The sequence below is a fragment of the Crinia signifera genome, chromosome 3 (assembly GCF_055691185.1).
Source record: "Crinia signifera chromosome 3, ASM5569118v1, whole genome shotgun sequence".
NCBI classification, from domain to species: Eukaryota; Metazoa; Chordata; class Amphibia; order Anura; family Myobatrachidae; genus Crinia; species Crinia signifera.
This window is the reverse complement of record NC_139219.1, coordinates 109,863,899-109,886,847: the sequence shown is the minus strand read 5'-3', so window position 1 is coordinate 109,886,847 and position 22,949 is coordinate 109,863,899. Positions and strand designations below refer to the sequence as shown.

General features: G+C 44.0%; 1 protein-coding gene across 6 annotated transcripts in view; it reads right to left on the bottom strand.

Annotated features, from left to right (window-relative positions):
- Nucleotides 1–15,038: 15,038 nt before the first annotated feature.
- Nucleotides 15,039–22,949, bottom strand: part of FAM120B (family with sequence similarity 120 member B) — a 224,095-nt gene continuing 216,184 nt past the window's right edge. For all 6 annotated transcript variants that reach the window (XM_083176370.1, XM_083176373.1, XM_083176374.1 and 3 more), the window contains one exon: nucleotides 15,039–16,586. The gene's annotated coding sequence lies outside the window, so the exon portion shown is untranslated. The remainder of the gene's footprint in view (nucleotides 16,587–22,949) is intronic.

Below are 22,949 nucleotides of genomic sequence, written 5' to 3'. Positions count from 1 at the left end.
TAGGGGTGATGCTAAGTGTGTCATGTCAGTCCAGGGGTGATGCTAAATGTGCCGTATCAGTCCAGGGGTGATGCTGCCTGTGCCGTATCAGTCCAGGGGTGATGCTAGGTATGCCGTATCAGACTAGTGGTGATGCTAATAGAAAAAAACAGTTTCCACCTAGGTGGAAAAAAACAAGCGCCAAGAGGTGAGTTTGTTTGGCAAGCTGCTCACACCGAATTGGGGTGGGTCAGTCCCCAAAAATACATACAAAGACAGAAAGACTATTGGTAGAGCGCTCAAAGATTATAAAAAAAATGATCACATAAATGTATAGCGATCAATTGGGTACCACATAAAAAAAAATCACAATTTATTTTTGACTAGCACATAAAAAAATTATATTTAAAGATATAATATACATATAATATAAAATAAATAAATATAAAATACACTCTAGAAGTGACTTACAGGCAGGACATAGAACATGAGGACATGCACTGAATCTGGAGGGAGGTAGGTTTATGGGAAATGTTAAAAAGAATTACTTCACAGAAAGGGTAGTGGATAAGTGGAATAGCCTCCCATCAGAGGTGGTAGAGGCTAAGACAGTAGAACAATTTAAACATGCTTGGGATAGGCATATGAATATCCTTACAAAGAAATAAGGATTAAAAAAGGTTGAGATTACCTGAAGGGTAAAAAAAGGGGCAGACTAGATGGGCCAAATGGTTCTTATCTGCCGTCAAATTCTATGTTTCTAGAAACTATTCATAAATGACAATGGGTTATACTGTTATCAATCTCACTTGTTCCTAGTATGCTCTCCTCGGATCATTCAATATTATCTCCCATGGTGTCCATCTTAAGGATACTATAGTGGGTGTCCATAAACCTGAGACAGGATTTTTTGGGGTCTCCGGATCTTAATAGGCTCCAGTGGTTAACAGGTGGTGGTGTCCCAAAAGATTGTATCCAGTTGGTATTGACAAATAGGAAAACCAAAATGGGAGGATCAAAATGGGAGAGCTGGTCCAAGTGTGGGATGAATTCAAAGTCCAAATTCATGTAGCAGAGTGCAGCCTGGCCTGACGCGTTTCATTGCACAAAGACAACTTTTTCAAAGGTGTGCCAGTGTCTAGCTAGTCAGGATATATATATATACTGCTAAGACAGGAAGTACAACTTTGACCTTTGTCAATTACCCAATTGATCTGTTCTTAATATGTAAATTAGTGCACATCCACCACTATATATGGATGTTTGTATTACAGAAGGCAGTCATAATACTATATTCAGATATAAATGATTGTAAAAAACATTGGTATAGTGTGAAAATACCTTGGTGATACATGTGTGCTTCACCTGTGCCCCACTTCCGGTCCTTGGAACGCACGCAGTGTTCAACTTCCAGTTGTTGGAGCGCATATGGCGTCCAACATCCGGTTTCCTTAAGGTGCAGGTGAGCCACAATACATGAGCTTACTGCAATGTGCCAATATGCAGTAATAATAGGGAGAGGTCAGGAAAGGTAGAGAATGAAGGTAAAGGGGTCCGTGGAGTAGTGGGATTCCATCTCCCGGCGGTGTCTATGCACCGTCCGGGCATTTAGTCATGCTCATTTCCAGCGGCATCACTTCCGGTTGTTCAACCGCAAAACCAGGAAGTGAATGTCCCCCGGCTGTGGCTTTAAACCTAATGGGTGAGATTCTATGGTTTGCGCTAAATGCGCATGTTTTATTCGCGCACCACATCGCCGCAAATCGCACTTTTAAAAATCGCACTTTTCAGTCAAAATGCGCATATTTAATGTGATGCGCATTGGAGACTGAAAAGTGCGAAGAGGGGCGATTTGCGACGAAGTGGTGCGCTCTATTTAGTCCTGAAAATGTGCGATTTTTATGTCTGAAAATCGCACATTTGCAGGACAGCGCAAAGTTTAAAAAAAAAAAACGAGCGCGGGGTCCCCCGCCCGAGTATAACCAGCCCTGGGCTCACTGAGCCGGTGCTGGTGACATAAAATCATGGTCCCCGACAAATCGGGGTCCCCTTGATTTCATGAAACCAGCACCAGGCTCAAGGTCCGGCGCTGGTTCCCAAAATACGGGGGACAAAGTGACTAGGGGTCCCCCGTATTTTAAGAACCAGCACCGGACACAACCAGCCAGCAGGGTAATGCCACAGCCGGGGGAAACTTATTATATAAGCTCCCGCGGCCAAAGCATTAACCCCCTGGCTGGTCAGCATGGGTAGGGGTCCTGGGGAAGTGGGGACCCCCCCAATGAAGGGGTCCCCCCCCCTCCAGGACTTACCAGCCCATGCTGATAGTCCGGGGCTGTCCCCGATGCCCCTGGGTGGTGGGCATCGGGCTGATGGCTTGTGTAAAAAAAAGAAGTAAAACTATTGTTTTATACTGGCGAACTATGAGTCCCAGCAAGCCTACCCCGCATGCTGGGACTTGGAGAACCACAAGTCCCAGCATGCGGGGCATAAAAGGGCCCGCTGGCACTTGTAGTTCAGCAGTACAAAAAATAGTTAACAAAATCACACTGACACACTGTAAAATAAAAGTTTAATACATATAAAACACACACACACTGATACTTACCTACCTTGAGCCCGTAGGTCGGTCCCTGGGTCCTGGGTCCGGGCTCCGGGGCTCCAGGGCAGAAGAGTCCGGTTCCGGGGCTGGTCCTGGGGTTCCGGGGCTCCTGGGCTGCAGAATCCGGGGTCCGGGATCCGAGGTAGTCCCCAGGGGTACCTAAGGAAGCAAATCCAACTCACCTGGTCCCCGGCGACGACCTCGGAATCCTCTCCAAAATGATTAATGGACTCTCCTTTACCAATACTAACGTCAAAAGAAAATTATATATTTTGAATCCTAAGAATTTTCTGTTTCATAAATGTGTACCATCTTCAGTCCTAAAATATGAACTGTATTACTCCTCATTAAAGTCCTCCTTTTCTTTCTTTTTTTCTTCCCCCTCCCCTTGTTCTTCTTCTTTTTTTGACTAGAATGTAATATGCCCAAATCAGACTATATAAACTGTAACCATGACAAGCAATGTTATTGCTTATGAGCAAAAAGCTCTACACGAATTTATACAAATCGCTCTCTATTTCTTTATCCTATATTCTGTAATATTTTAATCTCTGTTTTATTCCGCTAGGTTATTGTGATATTCATCCTTATATAAGTAAGATTCTTCCAGATATTAGGTTTATAGCCTCAGTCGGGGGACATTCACTTCCTGGTTTTGCGGTTCAACAACCGGAAGTGATCCCGCCGGAAATGAGTGTGACTAAATGCCCGGGACAGAGCTATAGAAGCTGTTAGCAGCCCCAGAGGAAGCCGGCTCACCCTGCTGTCAATGCGGGGTGAGCTGGCTCTGGAGGAGGGAGGGCAGCGCTGGACCCTGGTTCGGTAAGTATATTGGTGCAAAATTGAGCTGTGTGTGTAATAAAGTTCTACTTTTCGCATCTCATTAAATGTCACCCAGAGTCTCAGAAGACAGCGGAGGAAAGATTCCCAGTTAGCAATACTGACCTAGAAAATGGTCCCTATAGGTTTGAAAAGGTTTCTTTGCTCCAACGTCTATCTGCAACCGATACCACACCCCACACGCTCATATGTAGTGTACTGACCTGGGATAAATTCCCTATAGGCACGTAAAGGTTTCTTTCACTGCTGATAAAGGAATGCTGAATGCAGGTGAACACGTTCCTCCAAAGATAACTTATTCCATACAGCAAATAGATAAAAATCAATAAAGATATTTTTTTTAAATAATTCTTAAAAATTGGGTAATGGTAGCAAGAGACCATTAAGGCAACTGAGAACCTCCTCACCCGGATTGAGGACTCCCAGAGACAGCTGCAACCCTCAGGCGTGACAGGTAAATTGTATAAATGTCAACAATATGTTTTGATGTGTGTGAAGAGCCCTACCAGAAAAAGGTAATTCGCTAGTGTGTGCCATGTGTGTCCCTGAACCAACAAGCAGCATTCAGCATTCAGTTGTCTAGAGAAGTCTATTATCACATTATTGTGCCGAAGTTACAATTTTTTTATTGTGCTTCTTTAGCAATGCAGTATATACATTATCATTCACCTTGACATTTTATTTTGTGGTGGTATTTTTCACAGCTGCTGCACCAAGGAGAGCTCATCTGAGAAGGAAGCGATCTATATCCGGGTGACCAGGAGGCTGGTAAATATCAGATTTTGCTCATAAACACACCCAACATTACATACGTATGTAGATGGTTCTGCACGCCTCTGTAATCTACATCTAATGTCTCATTACAATAATTATGTTAGCATTATGACAAATAGGCCTGCAAGAATGTACATAACATATAGGGCAAAAATAACAGTATCAAATAATTTCTGTCACATACAAAACACAGTGATATGGGGGGAGTTCATTGGGCAGCGCTTAGCTGCTCGCTAGGCTGAGAATATATACTGCCTAGTGTGCGGGTTTGAATCAGGCCCTAAATTTTATGTGTCAAGTACAAGTACTTTTTACAATCCACCTTCGGTTTTCCAGATTATTCTCATCTTGTGCTTTGCCCATAGCCACAGGCCACAGTCTGAATGTATGGTCTGGTGGACTATTGGTGGAGGAGGAAGAGTCACCTTGACTCACATAGAGCCACCCAGTCACTTCCAATCCCCCAGTGGGGAAGAGCTTGCTATTTTGATTGACAGCTTCTTAAGTCAACAAATTAATTATATGGATGCCAACAACCTCAAAATGGATGCCATCATCTATCAGCTCAGGAAGCTAAACTGGATCACTGCCATCACCCAGGGTACTCGCACCCATATGGCAAGTGAGATGAGTCTGCACATGGTGGCCCTAACACAGGTCCACATAGACCATAGACTGCTGCCAAACAGGAGCAGACACAGGTCTTCTGGGCTTAAGAATTGGCATCCCAAAGGGAAGTGCAATCAGCATCCCTTACCTCTTCTCATAATGTCCTCTGCTTTAGCAGGATTCAGCCACAGCTCACTGACATCTACTCCTGAATCTCAGCTTGGCAGCCATTTAAGTTTGTTGTTAGGTTCTCAGTACCAGGCGCATAGGACAGCTACAGTTGTGTATCATCTGCATTGCAGTGGTCGACTAGACCATGTTGTCTGATTATTTCACCTATTAGTAGCATGTATACTTCAAACAGCATGGTGGGGGGGGGGGGGTATGTCTGACCACATGACTGGGTTTATTTTGAGGTCAATCATTTCTAGTGCAATCTGAAAGACAGGAACGAGAGTGCGACCACATCCCATAGAATGAGCCATATTTCATGTTCCAGAACTCTGAAACCTAATCCTGTAGAACTTTAGGCAGTGATGGATTCAAATGAGTGACTAATTTCTGTAAGGTGGATCCTAAGTTTAAGTGATCTGTTAAAGATGGCCTCCCCACCTACTTTGCAGCACAATCGTTGTTGGGATGGTACCTTCTAAAATAGGTGCTGCATTTTGAAGGGGTTCTAGTGATGGTTTGCCAAAGGCAGGGCCATCTGTTGTTTTGTTTTTTAAATTGGAGGTGAGCAGTTGGGCATGGGTGGGTGTAGGGGAGCAGAAGCCCTAGGTGGAGGGGACTGAAAGAATTATGCTGGAGGTATACATCTGTCATAGATGACCAATGCATAAATATGAACTGAATTTGATGAGGTGAGCAGAGAAAGCAGATTATTTCCCCCCCAATTTTGGATGCTCACAATAATTGCACAATTAAGTTACAGAAGCAGCCGTGGAAATGGTGGCAGTGTTGCACATAAATTCTGCAGTGCACAACCTTTGCACAGTTGTGCCCCGGTACAGCATTGCTGCATACACCTGTGTTCTGTAGAACTCCTTTACATATCTGCCTGCTCCCCTAGAAATCAATGGAGTGGTAGGCTCAGGTGCCCACCAGCCCCAGTGAAGTCTATGCATGCAGAGAGTGTATGATGAATTTATATGCCAGTAGGAAAATTTACTTCACCTCATAAATGTGAGTCCAAAACCAAACCGGTAAAGAACTTCCCAAAGATAGATCTATTTAACAGATTTGAATGCTTTGCAGCATGAAGAGACACCACTGCTAGGCATAAGCCTTGTTTGATCTGGATGAATGATCTCAGCATTAACCTGACTAATCCCTAGAAATAGGATGGTATGAATCAGGAAAGGTGGGATCATTCCCAGACATTGGAAGAGCTACAGTACTATGATAACCATCAACATAGACAGCATTGTTATGCCACAAGGATTATATTGAACCAAGCTGCTAAGAGAAAATGAATAATGTGCAGCTAAAAATCCTGAGAATTGCAGAATGTCCACATTCCAAAGTTTCCAAACATCCACAAGACCCATCTCATTGACAAGATTGCAGAATAAGACCACCTGGGAACTGATCCGTTCTCATGCCATATAGTATGTCCAAGTAACATACAAGTTATTATTAAAATCACAAGACAGAGAACTGGGACAGTGGGAAAAAAATCACAGCATTGTTTGAATATCTCAGAGCTAAATGAAGGAGGAACATAACCAACCATAACAGATGCACAAAATGGGGAAAAAATAATCCTACTTATATTATAGTAATACTGTGAAACATTGTTATTAGAAACCTTGATTGACCGGGTGTACTGGGCTCTGCCTTGGAATAGTGCTGCTGTATTTTCGGCCTGTCCTTACCTTTAAATTCAAGTATTGTGTTTGGGGTGATACAGTGCACCTCTTGGTATAGAATGTTATGTACTCTCTTTTCTATATACCACAGTTATCCTGTATCAATCCCACAACACAAAACCATGTTTTAATGCTTTCTAACATCAACAATCCAATGTTATTAGCTTTTGATAAGACAAATTTTACAGCTTTCAATAAAACCAATTTTTACTGCTTCTTATTCCTCTTATAGCTGAATATAAGAAAGCGTGATCTCTTTGAAAATCTAAGAAAAATAAAAAAACAAAACACAAAGAAATACAATAAATATAAATAAAAATATTTAGCAAATAAACAAGGGGTTCCCAATCTTTTATGAATCACGGCACCTTAGAGTATTATAATTTTTCCACTGCACCCCTAAAAAAATAAATATAACATTAAGTAGATTGTGTTTATATGTAATTCTTCAGTTCAATTATGTAGTAAAGGGCAGGATTTGCTTCTGCTTGTCCATATACTGTATTTTAGGATTGGCAGCCACCAGCACTGGTTTTGTCCATAATTAATTGATCATAAATAACTTGAATTGGTCCTGGACCAACAACCCGTGGCACCCCTGCAAGTGTCCCGAGGCACCCCAGGGAGCCACGGCACACAGGCCCTTATTCTAGTTGAATCTAACGGATGCGTATTTTCAGACAGGAACTGAGTGTTCTTAGCCCTGCCTTCCATACGGATCACTCACACCGTCCAAATGCGGTAAGACGCTGACCGAACGGACTGCAAGTGGATTTTCATGGAACACCTCCTCCATCTGTGGGAACCTCCCCTATCATTCGATGGTCGCCGACCCTCGAATGCTGGACCGAGTGGTCAGGCAGTACCGAGTGCTCCAGACCACTCGGGCAAAAGCAGGGATATGGGCGGGCAGCTGGCATCCGGATATGTCATATGTCCGCCCCCACACGTGCGTCACGGCCGGATTACCATACGTATGCCTAGCGTTTTCATGGGAACGCCCATGAAACGAGGGGTGTACGCATATGGTAATGATCAAAATCAGTCCTTCTCGCCCCTCTCCACCCCCTGCTCGGATGGTTCCGTACGATCATTTTCTGCACGGATCTCATGCCGTGTTCGGACGCTTGAGGCGTTCACACATGCGCAGATACTTCTCTGCATATGCGCAAACACCAACCATCGGCCGTCCGTACGCATTCGGAGCCATCCAACTCAATCAGAATAAGGACCACAGTTTGGGAACCACTGAAATAAGCGATGTTTGGAGATACATATATTAACTGAATAGGAGACAGGAAAGAAATGTGGTTAATTATCATTATAAAGGTTAAATAAATGGAACAATATACTGTAGATCTACAGTATGTCAGTTATATAATTTTGGGAGTTAGACAAAGGGGGTATCCAATTACCCCCAATAAACCTGGGCTATTACCCACAATGTTTCTTATCTGGCTACGCTATTAGATTGCCGATAAATACATTTTCGCTTCCAAATGGGTCAACTTTTGGGGATTTTGCAGGAAGCAGGTGAAACAAAAATAAGCTTTAGTGAGTGTTTTCTTATTGGGACTAAATGGATAGCCCCCAGAAAGCAAATTGCCCATGATCAGTGAGTGCAAGTAATTGGATATCCCCCTTAGTGTCCAGGTATAGAGAGTAATATTAATTCTGTTCAAACTTATATCTAATATTGTGGGAGAAGAAAGCAGGGAGGGTAAGGAAACTAAGGGAGTAGGGCAGGCATGTCCAAACTATGGCCCTCCAGCTGCTGTGAACCTACAAGTCCCATCATGCCTTGCTACAATTTGATATTAGGGAATGCTAAAACTATGGAAAAGCATGCTGGGATGTATAGTTTCAAAACAGCTGGAGGGCCACCGTTTGGAAATGCCTGGAGTTACGCGAGATCTTAAAACACTACTTGAAAATATCATCCCAGTCCTCCTCAGAGAAGGATTTGCACTGCTTCACATTTTTCCACCGTCTTTTTCGGCTGATGACAAATATTTGGTTGGACATGTGTTGATAGCCACCAAAGCCATGATTGCTAAACTGTGGAAATCAGATGTCATTCCGACAGTAGACTCCATTCGTAAAAAAATCCACAAACATTATACTTTTGAAACTACCGGAGCAAAATACTCCTCTACACCAAACTCAATCCTGATGAAATGGTTTGGATGGTCCCTCTACTGCGACAAATTGGGCGTCACAAACTTGTTAAGTGATACTTCTGAGGCTTCAACTCTAACCTCATCCTCTGATGGCTCTTAGTCTTAGACTTATATTATATAGTGTTACCCTATATACCTCTAGAGTCAAACTGTACACTAATTGATTTAAATACTGGTATGCTTCCGTTTTTCTATAACAGAGATATTCATTCGTGCAATTATGACTATTAGATAAGCAATTCGATGCAACTGCTCTCTGTATCTCTCTCTTGTACATGTACCCTTCCCTCCCTTTTTCCTTTCTGTACCCCCCCCCCCCCCCCCATACAAAATGTTTTCAGACGAAACTTCTTGCAATAAAAATTTAATGTTTAAAAAAATAAATGCCTGGAGTAGGGTAAGGTGAGACATTGCAAGTAGCAGCCACAAAATCTGAGATTATAGAGAGAATTATGAGGATGCTCAATGCAAGAAGTTGATCCTGTTAAAGAGTCTCCAGGTCTAACTGAAGTTCTAGGATAAGGAACAGCGGTATGTTCGAAGACCAACAAATTGTGTCTTGTGTGGGATTATGTTATGTATAGATTTATGGCCCCCATTTCAAATAGACTCTCTCTATTCCTTTATCAATATCTGAAGATGATTACTCATCGAAATAGAGTAATTGTAAGTGTTTTAGCCAAATATAGTGAAGGAGAGGATCTAGAGGTTCAGTAAAACAGGATCACCTTCTTGGCAACTGTCATCACAGTTGTCAAGAGCAGCAACATTTTTTCTTATCTGGTCCAATTCGAGCCTTAAAGGTCATTAAAGTCTGCAGGGGTCTATCATCACTCTCTGTATGGTGACCATCTCTTCACTCTACCTTTGAAAAACAAAGTGTATTCATTTGCATAAGAAAACATCCCATGATCTGTTGAATAATCAGCGTAATTTATGACACACAAATTTATTACAAATCATTACCAATTAGTTAATCCTTCTCTAACCATTTGGTGGTGCTAAAGTTATGTACTGGAGATACATATTCCATTAATCCTATCATGATTATTACTGACGCTAGGTTCTGGAAACATAGAATACACTGATTTGAAATATGAATTATGAATGAATTATGCTCACTGTTGTAATATATGATACCACATTTTTGAATAGTTCGCAAACTTCAACTTTTTGAGCTTATTCTATGCAGGGAATTTTCTCTTTATTGAATTATGATACATTGCATTTACTGTTGTAAATATATATTTAAAAAAACATTTCACAGGTTTCAGCCTTTAAACTTATTTCCTATAGTAAATTTTCCCTTTATTGAATAGAACATATATATGTATTTTGTATTAATTGTCTGTACATTTTGTATTTCTATAATTGTGTGTATTGTTAGTCCGGGACAATTTATACCAACCTATTAGCTTTGCATATAATAACAAACGTTATGTTTTAACCAATTTAAAGTGTGCCCCCAAACCGACGAGAGTACTCTTTTCTCCCTTGTACTAACATTTTCTTCTTATCTGGTATAATTTGAGTCTTTCCACAGAGACATGCCAATAAATCTGGAGCAAGATAAAAATGAAATATAGTATTAACCAAGTTTAATAATTTGTCCACGTCCAAGTATAAAAAGTAAAAAAAAATTAAGAAAAATATGTGTCGACCTTTTCATGTGCTGACCATTACAATGTCAACCTTTTGCTTGTGTCCACCCATTGTCCATGTTGACCTTTTGCTTGTTGACCAATAGAAAATGGCAAATTGACTTTCGATCCAATACATGTTGCCCATAGTCTGGATCCCTTTTATAAATTTTTTGGGGTAAGTAGTTTGCTTTATATGGATGGGAGATAGAAGACGTAATGCTGATACTAGATGAAACACCTAGATATTTTAACCTATCTGGAGTCATTTTAAAAGGGGAGAGGTTTGAAATAGTCTGATTGGTAGCTGGTGGACTAATAATGGGTATCATCTTTGATTTGGCAAGTCTGAAAAGACTCCAAGGAGACTAAAAGGAATAGTGAGAAAACATAACATATCATCTGCAAAAGAGAGACCCCAAATTCAACTTTACCAATGGAGATTCCTTTAACTGATGGAGAGAGGCAAATTGCTATTGCAAGAGGTTCGGTCGCAAGTGCGTAAAAATGTGGGTAAAAGGGGCAACCCTGCATCAATCAATGGCCGATTGCAAAGGTATCAGAAATGTGGCCATTGCTGGAAATCTGGGGTGTTGATCCAGTATAAAGGGTTTGAATTAGCATAACAGATGTCCAAAGGAAGTTAAAAAAAAATAGTTTGAAAAGGATATTGCCACATTATCATTTCGAAGGTCTTCTCTGCAACTAAAGCGAAGACTAAAGCTCATCCCTCTCCTTTGCACCCCACATCCAAGCCCTGGCCCATTCTTGCCGGTTCCAGTTACGCAACATTGCTCGCATCAGGCCTTTTCTCTCACAGAGTGCAACTAAGCTCATCATCCACTCACTGGTCATCTCACGGCTCGACTAATGCAATGTTCTCCTCACCGGCCTCGCTCTTTCCCAACTGGCTCCCCTTCAATCTGTCCTCAACCCTGCAGCCAGTCTTATTTTCCTCTACCGCAGCTCTAATTCTGCCACTCCCCTTCAACAAAATCTGCACTGGCTCCCATTCCCCTACAGAATCCCTTTCAAACACCTCACACTCACATACAGGGCCATCTATAAATCCATTGCTCCATATATCTCTAACCTCATCTCCATTCATACACCCTCCCGCCCTCTACGGTCGACCGACGACTATCGTCTCTCCTCCACCCTGATCACTGCTTCCCATGCTAGAGTACAGGACTTTGCCCATGCTGCTCCCCTTCAGTGGAACGCACTCCCTCGTTCCATTACACTCTCCCCGACCTTGCAAACCTTCAAACGCTTTCAGTCACCCTTGGTCACTGGTGCCCCATCCATGGTCTATTATATATATATATATATATATATATATATATATATATATATATACATGGTGTTCCCCTTACAGAGAAACGACATCTGCACACCAATGGTAAAGGTTTAAGAATATATTTCAAAAGTCCAGTTTCAGACAGTTCTTAAAACACATGGCAACATATTTGAAAAAAATGAGTTAAGCAGTGGGTCACTTATCCTTAGCGGGACAACAGCATGCTACCCGTGGACCTCCACGCTGGTCTCATAACCAACCGGCTCGACAGCCTGTTTCGGTGTGTTACCACCTTCTTCAAGAGCACAACAACCTCTGAATGTTTACCATATATATAGGGCACAGAGACCCGCCAAAATCACAATAACCAGTCTTACCTGTGGCCAATTAGTGTAGAAGCTCCGCTGACAGCTCCATCTCTCACCTGGCTGCAGTGGAACGCACAGCGGCGTGTGACACGCACGCACTTCCGCTTCCTGGGACCGTGTGTATTCAGAACACAATATAGCCCATCACCGTAACGACATAACAAGGCTCTGCACGTGGAGAGCTCCGGCGCGTGAGCTACACACATGCAGCCCATACACCGTGCTCAATCCGGTGGATTTCAGCCAATAGGCAGTGTGAATCGGTGAAACCACAGCGTAAGAGACCGTGGAACGCACGGCCATCTTGTCTGCGTACACCAATACACAAACTGCGCTATACGTCACCTGGTGTCCGGCCCTGTATTCACACAACTTTATCAGTCACCATGAACAGAACGCTCAATAGATATGCGGAGAGAAGTAACAATATTCTACACTGACCCAAATCAGGCACGCTGGTATATATAGTGATATGGCAAGTCTCTGGTCCAAAACTTTGAACAATTATAGTAACAATCAGCCTCCACCATGCAAAAAAGTATAATGTAACCCAATAGTGAAAAAATATTATACATACAAACTAACACCATATTGACAATAAATTATATGCCAATACAATACACGAAGTATCTAAGCGAGTGATGAGCGACAGATCTACATTAAAGGAATATGCACATTTCCTATTATTGAAAATCTTATTGTAGCACACCCATGCAGACTTTCATTTTACATTAAAGAAAGACATTAAGATTTAATTCCTCATTGAGGCCTGAAGGATTAAGCGAATTTAAATCATAAATAAATTCACTCTCCTTTCTTAGTAAAGTTAGGTGACGATCACCCCCTCTTTTAGGGTTCCTCACATGAAAAATAGGCATAAACTTAAAGTCCTTGATTGAATGCCCGGTCTCGTAAAAATGTCTGGCGACCGGAGGCGTTGTATGGTCACGGATTGTCATGGCCTTTTTTATTGAAGACCGGTGCATTCCGATCCTCTCCTTTAGCATCCTAATTGTTTTCCCCACGTACAGTTGAGGACAGGGGCACACAATTACATATATGATGTACTTGCTTTCACAAGTCATACGATGTTGTAATTTGTATTTGTAATCCAATTTAGGGTGCTTGAAGGTATCTCCCATGATTAGATGTTGGCAGTTCACACAACCACTGCATCTAAAGGCTCCGTTTCTCACACTGAGCCAATTAGAGTTCTCTGGAGTGAGACTGATATCAGAACAGGTGATCTCGTCCTTTAAGTTCTTGCTACGTTTATACGCGAAAAGAGGATTGTCTTTGCAGAACTGGCCCATCACTGGGTCAGTCTGTAAAATGTGCCAGTGTTTTAAGACCACATCTCTCAACTTTGGAGATGCTATTGAAAAAGTGGTTGGCAGGATCATTCGACTGATGGTCCTGTCCATCTTCTCCTTTTCCAACAAAGTTGTTCTGTCCAGTTGAAGGCATCTTTGTATTGAATGTTCCACTTCTTCTCGCTTATACCCTCTTTGCAAGAACTCATCCCCCATTCTCTTCAATTCTTGGGGTAATTTGCCCACATCAGAGGTGATCCTGACAACTCGCAGTAGCTGAGAGTACGGTAACCCACGTTTAAGTGGCAGGGGGTGAAAGCTTTCAGCCCTTAATAACGAGTTGGTGTCCGTTTGTTTTTTATAAACCATTGTCTCAAAGCTACCTCTGTTAATACATACGTTAACATCCAAAAAGCTGAGTTGAACAGGACTACTTGCATGGGTGAACCTAATGGTGCCAGCCAATCCGTTCAAGTATGCTATATATATATAGCGAAAAGAACCACACTATGCGCACAATGATACTTGAGGGAGCTGCTACCCTGATAGGGTCCCCTGTTAGATGGGACCCGGTACAGAAATGGGAAAGAAAGGGGGGTTTCAGGGTGCGCTTAACCTTTCCTGATTGAACAGAATCTTTCAAGTAAGTAAAACAATTTAATATAAATCTGCCCTAAGGGCATAGCAGTGTACAGTAAAGGTTTGGTACAATTACAGTGAATCACAATATAAATGACATATTTGTATACAAATGATGTACAATCACAACAAGTGTTTCAATACGCCCATAATCCCAATGCGTTTCGTCATTTGCATGACTTCATCAGGGGCCCCTTCATGCTGGCGCCGTGAAACTACACAAGTACCCCATATCCTGTCATTTTCTTTTTTCAGCTTTTTAATAGCAAACTGTACAGTACTTCTGCCAAGTCATGACAGACTTTATGTCCCTATACTGGATTCTGTTTCAGAGATGCTGAGAGTGAAATTCTGCAGCTGTAATGTTATGTCAGATAAAGTTTGTGACAATAGGGGTCCCATGGTGAAATTAATTGCACCCACCATATCTGAGTAAGTGATAAGAGAGTCAGGAGGGGTGACACTCTTGATGGCTGTCAGACTCTTCCAGGGTAGCAGCAGCTTCCTTGTGAGCTGGGGTGGTTGGTGCCATGTTGGATTCCATCGTTTCTCTTGCTGTAGAGTTTTTGGTTGTGGGGAGGAGGTGGGATGGGGGATAGCCTGATGTGCTGGAGGCTGCGTGGAACCTTGTAAAGGTAAAGGTGAGCAAGGCTTCTCCGGTGATAAACATTGGAGCAACTCAGCTCATGAAGTCAGAATCAGAAGTGTGTAATTTCTTTTTAATGTGTACACTTGAACATTGATAATGCTAGTTGTGGGTTTCTCCTGTCCTATAGAAATGTCATTTGATGTGTCTTAGCTAATACTAGGCAGATTTAGTACCTTATTTATATTGCTCACCCACTCTCTCTATTTCTATGTTGTGTGTGTGTGTGAATTTACTGCATTCAGCTCATTCAAATGAAGACCACAAGCAACAATAGTCTGGAATTATTCCAGGGGATTACTTTATAATAGCCTTTTTTTAAGAAGATACAGCACTGTGCCTTTAGTCACAGCATAATAAAAAAAACTTATCAGGTTAACTTTTCTGTGATTTTTAAACATATGTTATCCAATTCTTATTGAATCAAACAAAAAGTAAATTATCTATGAAAATTCAATATTCTGTTGCAATACACCATTCAGTGTTTATGTGAAAAAAAATGTGTTTTTATATTGTTTTTTTTATTTATTTTTTATTTTATATTTGCATTTATATTTATGAAGTTACCATTCTTTATAAAAAAATTGACAACCCTAAGCACAGCTTATTTACCGGTTGACCTTTGTTAGAATTTTCTTGCAACTTGCAATAGTTGCTATCAAAGCACAGCGGGGGGTTTATGATCAATTACTGATTAAAACCATATGCCTTGTCCCATTTAACCCACTAGCACACGGGTGTCAAACACAAGGCCCGCGGGCCAAATCCGGCCCGCCAGACCTCGTCATGTGGCCCGCGCGAGGAGATAGCATGCAGGGGCAGTGTGTCTAAAACAGGAGTGCTGCGGGCCGCGTCCACGTCCGCCTTACCTGTTCCTCCACTGTCGGCGGCCATGTTCCTGTAGGCACATATGTATGCGGCTACAGAAACATGGCCGCCGGCCTTCACGACTATGTGGAGGAGGGCCCGGCCGCCTGTTTCCTCTGATGCCCGGCAGTGACAGACACTGGGTGGGGACGTCATGACGATGACGCCGCCCGCCCATGCTTCTGTAGAGAAGTAGGAGCAGGCAGGGAAGCTGGACCGGGAGTCGGGGACAGTGTGGCCGCAGCAAGCAGTGAAGAAAAGCTGGAAGCCGCAGCAGCTGCAGGACAGACGGAGAAACAGAAAGTGAGGATGAGGATCACACTCACAATAAAAGAAAAATATATATCTGCTGTTTCCTGAGGTGTCCCCGTGTATAATAATAATAATGCAATGACACCACAGGCTGCTCCTCCTGTATAATCATTTATGTGTCATGGCATTACTTTTATTATATTATACAGGGGGAGCAGTCTGTGGTGTCATGGCATTATTATTATACAGGGGGAGCAGCCTGTGGTGTCATGGCATTCATTTTATATTATACAGGGGGACCTAAACATACAACCGGCCCTTTGAGGGTGACCAAACTGCTGATGCGGCCCCCGATGAATTTGAGTTTGACACCCCTGCACTAGCACCATGAGTTTTACTTAAAAAATTCATAATAAAAAAAAATTCTTTAGAACTTACAGAAAATGGCATGCAAAACAAAAACTGAGGTAAAAAAATGACAATAAAAAAAAAATGTTAATGTGAAAGGTCCAATCTGGTTTAAACTGACAATAATGTGACAGTAATTAAAAAAACATTGATATGTGGAGGAGCATCACTGAATGCACAACTTGTCGAATCCTGAAGAGGATTGGATACAGAAGACCACACTGGGTTCCACTCATGTCATCTTTGAAGATCACAAAACTGAGGCTACAATGTATAGAGGTTCACCAAAACTGGCCACCTGAAGATTGGAAAAAAGGTTATCTGGTCAGACGAATCTTGATTTGTACTGAGATAATGGAGGTCATGGTCACAATTTGGCGTAAACATGAATCAATGGATAAAACATGCTTTGTGTTACAGGTCATTGGTGTAATGGTGAGTGGAATGCTTTAATGACACACATTAAGTATATTAATACCAATTAGAAGAGTAATGGCCCCCCATACACACCACTTATACTGGCTAAGCTAGGATCTGGGATGGTGCATGGAAGTACACATCATCAGGAGTGGTTGCTGCAACAAAGCCATCCTGGGCTTTTTTCTGTTGTTGTAGAGGTAAAGAATGGAGAACTCCAGGAGATATGAGAGGGAAAGGTCAGCTGCATTGTGGTTTTATTCTCCTTGTTCCGCATCAAATCCAGGTCAAGTTACATCAGCACCAGTTGCTGACCTGCTCCATCCTGTAAACCTCTAACTCTAAGGATCACTGTTACAGTATCTGTCCCCAACTCAATATAATGATAATAACCCACAGCCAATGTTTTCTGAATATCAGTATGTATGGGGAGTATATATATTAGGTAGAATAGGGGGTTCCAAAAACATTGTAGGGTACTCTTTACCTAGAAGGGCGCCAGCGATTGAAATCGCGGGCATCGGGGGTAAAAAATCGCGGCCATCGCGGGCATCGCGGGTAAATCGCGGGTACATTAAAATCGGGTACCCGCGATGACCGCGATTTTCCCATAGGGATCAATGTTAAAAACGGTGATTGACCGCGATTTTAATGTTAAATGCCTCAATGCCCGCGATTTGGCCATAGGAATCAATGTTAAATGGGCCACAGAGCCCTAATAGTCACCGTGAACTCTGAAATGGGCCCCACAATTGTTACCGCCACCCCACGATCAACGTGAACCCGAAGCGTGGCGAGCGCAGCGAGCCCGCGAGGGGCGGCGGTACGCGTCCTCCGACCTTTTCATGCCCTACTATCCACGTCGGCGTGGAGTTGAGAATAGAATAGTGTGGCGAGCGCAGCGAGCCACCGAGGCCCAAAGCGTGGCGAGCGCAGCGAGCCCCGCGAGGGGACGCGGATACCTTCACAGGTAAACGCGTCCCCTCGCGGGCTTCACAGGTGTCCGCTTTTCGCCACGGACACCTGTGAAGCCCGCGAGGGGACGCGTATAACTGTGAAGGTATCCGCGTCCCCTCGCGGGGCTCGGTGGCTCGCTACGCTCGCCACACTATTCTATTCTCAACTCCACGCCGACGTGGATAGTAGGGCATGAAAAGGTCGGAGGACGCGTACCGCCGCCCCTCGTGGGCTTGCTGCGCTCGCCACGCTTCGGGTTGACGTTGATCGTGGGGTGGCGTTAACAATTGTGGGGGCCATTTCAGAGTTCACAGTGACTATTAGGGCTCTGTGGCCCATTTAACATTGTTTCCTATGTAAAAATCGCGGGCATTGAGGCATTGAACACTAAAATTGGGTCCAATCTGATTTTTAACATTGGTCCCTATGGGAAATCGCGGCCATCGCGTCACACCCGATTTTTAGTGCATTCGATGGTCGCGATGGTCGCGATGGGCGCCCTTCTAGGTAAAGAGTACCCATTGTGGTACCGGGTCCCAAAATTTTTTTTGCCAAGCCTGGCTGGTTCGAGTGTGGTACAGGGGTCCGACAGTCGGGATCCCGACTGGCCGGACCCAGACAGCATGGTGAGCGCAACTAAGCCCCTTGCGGGCTCGCCATGCTGCGGGCACGGTGGCTCGCTACGCGAGCCACCTATTCTATTCTCCCTCTATGGGGGTTGTGGACCCCCACGAGGGAAAATAGCAGGTGACCGTCGGGAAGCCGGCTGTCGGTGTTAACAAAATATAGCAATACAAGAGCACTTTTTAGATGTGATAAAATGGGACATTAACAGCATCTGATTCATCTGCAGAAACTGTGTGATACTCTCATGTTAACATGGTTTAGACTCTATATGTAGTCCGTAGCATGACAAATTAAAGGTGGTCTAATCAAAGATTCTAATAGTACTATTAGTACTAGAAAAGTAGACTTAATAACATACAAAAACAGTGCATAGTTACTTAGTAGCTAATACTGTAGCTCATAATACAATGGTTAAAAGCTATATGTGTTTGAAGTAGAACCAGCCTACTTAACAGATCGCTAACCAATCAGGATGATCCATGAAATAGGATAGACCACTCATGATTACCTGGCCTTGTATGAAGTTGACAGGCTCAGCACACATTAAATTCTTTCTAATTTATCATCCCTGAGGAGCACGCAGTGTAGGCAATTGGGTTTACTATTTTTTTAGGGGCGGAACTACAGGCGATGAAGCCGATGCATTGCACCGAGGCCCACGGCAAAGAAAGGACCCCCACCACTGGACATTACTTAAGAATCCCATCCCGGGATTCTTAATAATGTCCACCACTACGGGATACGGGGATTCCAGCTAGCCCCAGGGATCAGCGACAGCAGTCAGGAGCTGGGTCAGCTCTCAGAACAGAGCTCCAGCAGCAGCAGCCAGAGCCAGATTGTTGTAAGCAGAGAGAGCTGATGGTTATAGATGTGTTCGCCACTTGACTGGTATGCCTGGGCTGGGGACTCCACTCTACACTCTCCCTGCCCATGCTGCTGCATGTTGTCATTCCTGACTGTGAAGCTCCAGCATTATATAGGTTTCAGTTAAGGGCATGACAGGTAATTCACTGGTTCCTTGCAATGTACAGTGTGTTTGTATTTGTCACTGTATGTGTGCACACTTGTTTGCCCTCTCCTACCCACTGAAATGACAGCAGCTGTGATGGGGTAGTCCAGCTAGTACCCTGGCACTGCAAGATGTCACCTAGCTGCCCAGAGACCAACATCTCTTGCAGCACTTCCCCAATGAACACCAGAAAAGATGCCTGTTACATTTGTGTCTGTATAATTATTACTATTATGCCAGGGCATAGTGAGGCTGTGCAAATTTTATTGGTAGGAGTACTAAAGTAGCCCTGTGGCCCCCACAAGGTTTTAACTGATCCTGGCAGCAGCCAGTCACTGGTGTGCAGCCCGTTCTTCCATTTGATCAATATAGACCATAGCTCAAAGGAGCTATGCACAAAATGTTATAATAGGGACCTTGCATGTGGCAGTCTATTCACCTGCAGAGGGTACAGCACCAGAGACAGTGGTCTGGGTACCACAGGATGCTCAGCGGTGCATTTAGATGATAGCGCTGACCTGGTTATCAGCTGGCGCAATTTTTCACTGGCCAAGGGTGCTTGCAAACCATGTGTCCTGCAGCCCACATCCCTATTCCTCCTGCTCTCCCATCTCCCACTATTCCTCCTCTCTCCCGTCTCCCGCTATTCCTCCTCTCTCCCGTCTCCAGCTATTCCTCCTCTCTCCCGTCTCCCGCTATTTCTCCTCGCTCCCGTCTCCCGCTATTCCTCCTCTCTCCCGTCTCCAGCTATTCCTCCTCTCTCCCGTCTCCAGCTATTCCTCCTCTCTCCCGTCTCCCGCTATTTCTCCTCGCTCCCGTCTCCCGCTATTCCTCCTCTCTCCCGTCTCCCGCTATTCCTCCTCTCTCCTGTCTCCCGCTATTCCTCCTCTCTCCTGTCTCCCGCTATTCCTCCTCTCTCCTGTCTCCCGCTATTCCTCCTCGCTCCTGTCTCCCGCTATTCCTCCTCGCTCCTGTCTCCCGCTATTCCTCCTCGCTCCTGTCTCCCGCTATTCCTCCTCTCTCCTGTCTCCCGCTATTCCTCCTCTCTCCTGTCTCCCACTATTCCTCCTCTCTCCTGTCTCCCACTATTCCTCCTCTCTCCTGTCTCCCACTATTCCTCCTCTCTCCTACTATTCCTCCTCTCTCCTGTCTCCCGCTATTCCTCCTCTCTCCTGACTCACACTATTTCTCCTCGCTCCTGTCTCCCACTATTCCTCCTCTCATCTGTCTCCCACTATTCCTCCTCTCTCCTGTCTCCCACTATTCCTCTCCTACTATTCCTCCTCTCTCCGGTCTCCGACTATTCCTTCTCTCCTAACTCTCACTATTCCTCCTCTCTCCTGTCTCCCACTATTCCTCCTCTCTCCTATCTCTCACTATTCCTCCTCTCTCCTATCTCTCACTATTCCTCCTCTCTCCTATCTCTCACTATTCCTCCTCTCTCCTATCTCTCACTATTCCTCCTCTCTCCTATCTCTCACTATTCCTCCTCTCTCCTATCTCTCACTATTCCTCCTCTCACCTATCTCTCACTATTCCTCCTCTCTCCTATCTCTCACTATTCCTCCTCTCTCTCACTATTCCTCCTCTCTTCTATCTCTCACTATTCCTCCTCTCTCCTATCTCTCACTATTCCTCCTCTCTCCCACAATTCCTCCTCTCTCCTGTCTCCCACTATTCCTCCTCTCTCCTGTCTCCCACTATTCCTCCTCTCTCCTGTCTCCCACTATTCCTCCTCTCTCCTGTCTCCCACTATTCCTCCTCTCTTCGGTCTCCCACTATTCCTCCTCTCTCCTGTCTCCCACTATTCCTCCTCTCTGGTCTCCCATTATGCCTCCTCTCTCCTGTCTCCCATTATGCCTCCTCTCTCCTGTCTCCCATTATGCCTCCTCTCTCCTGTCTCCCATTATGCCTCTTCTCTCCTGTCTCCCACTATTCCTCCTCTCTCCTGTCTCCCGCTATTCCTCCTCTCTCCTGTCTCCCATTATTCCTCCTCTCTCCTGTCTCCCACTATTCCTCCTCTCTTCTGTCTCCCACTATTCCTCCTCTCTCCTGTCTCCCGTTATGCCTCCTCTCTCCGGTCTCCCATTATGCCTCCTCTCTCCTGTCTCCCATTAGGACTCCTGTCTCCCATTAGGACTCCTCTCTCCTGTCTCCCATTAGGACTCCTCTCTCCTGTCTCCCATTATTCCTATTTTCCTATCTCCCACTATTCCTCCTATCTCTCACTATTCCTCCTCTCTTGTGCTCTACAACCCTTGCAACAACATTGTGGCTCCTCTACCTGACCGAACCAGCAACCTCCTCCAACACAGTGCCCCCTGTCATTTTTTCTGGATTTGCCCCTGCATTAGAGTACAGTAGCCCACCAGTCAAAGCAGGCCTGTAACTAAGGGGGGAAGTTCTTTAGTAGTGTAGTGATGTATGCAGCATATTTGGGGATGTAGTGTAGGGATGTGTACAATGTATTTGGGGATGTAGTGGAGTGATGTATTGCAGCGTATTGTGGCAATGTAGTGAAGTGATGTATGCAGCATACTGTATCTGGTAATGTAGTATAGTGATGTATTGCAGCATATTGTGGTGATGTGTAGCACTGAAGGTGCATGTTGGTGAGACACTGGGGGCATTTGAGGCACACGGGGTCATGTGAGTTAAGGTGCCCATACACGTTACAATTATTGTATACAATATCGTATCTCATCGCATCTCGGTTTTGCGATAAGATGAGATATAGTACACAAAGTACTTTTTGTACTAGATCTCATCTCATCGCAAAACCGAGATGCGATGAGATACAATATTGTATACAATAATTGTAACGTGTATGGGCATCTTAAGATGCTGCTGTGAGGTGAGCACAGCCATGGGCACTCATTGCAACAACATACTATATTGTTTTTATTTAGTGGAGGTGGTGAGAGGCAAGTTGGTGGGGGCCCAAAACATATGCTTGCACCTGGGCCTACTACTCTTTAGTCCCGCCACTGTCCATATGGATTAAGGGCCTTATTCTAGTTCACTCTTTCTGACAAAATCCTTCTTAGATGGACAAAACCATGTGCACTACAGGGGGGCAGATGTAACATGTGCAGAGAGAATTAGATTTGGGTGAGTTATTTTGTTTCTGTGCAGGGTAAATACTGAAATGAAGGAAACCCAATTTTTTCTTCCAATGTATTAAGATCTGCACAGTTGTAAATGTCTGCAATGAAGGTTGCAGTGCCCCCTAAGATACAGCTTGACTGGAAGCCTGAGACCACTTGGGGTCAGGGAACTGGAGGTGATGGCCAATGTTTCAGAAAACCAGTCTGTGGGAGCCCCATTTTCTGGCCAAGACAACTCAGCTTCACTAGACCTAGGCCCTTATTCAGATCTGATCGTAGTACAAATTTGTTCTCAAAATGGGCAAAACCATGTGCACCTCAGTTGGGGCAGATGTAACATGTATAGAGTGAGTTAGATTTGAGTGAGTTATTTTGTTTATGTGCAGGGTAAATACTGGCTGCATTATTCTTGCACTGCATTTTAGATTTCAGTTTTAACACACCCCACCCAAATTTAACTCTCTCTCTGCCTCACCTGCAGTGCACATGGTTTTGCCCATTTTGAGAACAAATTTGTACTGCGATCAGATCTGAATAAGGGCCC